Source organism: Triticum aestivum, chromosome 3D (genome assembly GCF_018294505.1).
Source record: "Triticum aestivum cultivar Chinese Spring chromosome 3D, IWGSC CS RefSeq v2.1, whole genome shotgun sequence".
NCBI classification, from domain to species: Eukaryota; Viridiplantae; Streptophyta; class Magnoliopsida; order Poales; family Poaceae; genus Triticum; species Triticum aestivum.
Window position 1 is genome coordinate 168,134,871 of NC_057802.1, and position 787 is coordinate 168,135,657.

Here is a 787-nt window from a genome sequence, read left to right on the forward strand (position 1 = left end):
CCTATGCCCCCCTTCAAGATGTTTATGAAAATTAAACGAGCTGAAGGCGAGCAGGAGGTTCCCTCGTGCCGGAGGCGGCGTGTCACACCACGACGGACAACGCGCCGCACGAACCAGCACGCTGCACGACCAACACACACTTCGACCTGTGCCCCCCCTTCTAGATGTTTATGAAAATTAAACGAGCCGAAGGCGAGCAGGAGGTTCCCTCGCGCCGGAGGCGCTTTTCTTTAATTTAGTAAAGTTATACACCCGTGCCTCTTCTAGGGTTCACCTGTGCCTATAAAGAAGTCACACGATTGAACGATTCTGAAGACTGCCGTTTTACATTAAAAAGTTGCTTATTTTCCTTACTTAAAAGGTCACATTTGATAGTGTTGGTAGTCCTCGCCCGTAACTACCCCATAAATATTCATTACCCGGAAATATAATGGGAACAAAAAGGGAAAAGAGAAAGGGAAACAGGGAACCAACTGCGCGAACTGGTATTTTCTTTGTGTTTTCGCGCGAAAAGGGAAAACGGAAAATTCTGGTAGTTCGAGGGTCAAACTGCAAAACGCACGAAACCACAAACCGGAAAGGAAAAACGGGAACCACCCGCGCCAACTGGTTTCCATCGCGGGAGCGCTCCGCGCGCGACACTTGTCACGCGCGGAATGCTTCCGAACCGCTTGTTAGAGCGCTCGTTAACTAGTTGCTCCCAATAAAGAAACTGATAGATAATTTTATTTAAACCAGCCGTTGTGGGGTCCAGAGGAGAGATAAACAAACAGGCCAGCGTTTCCAC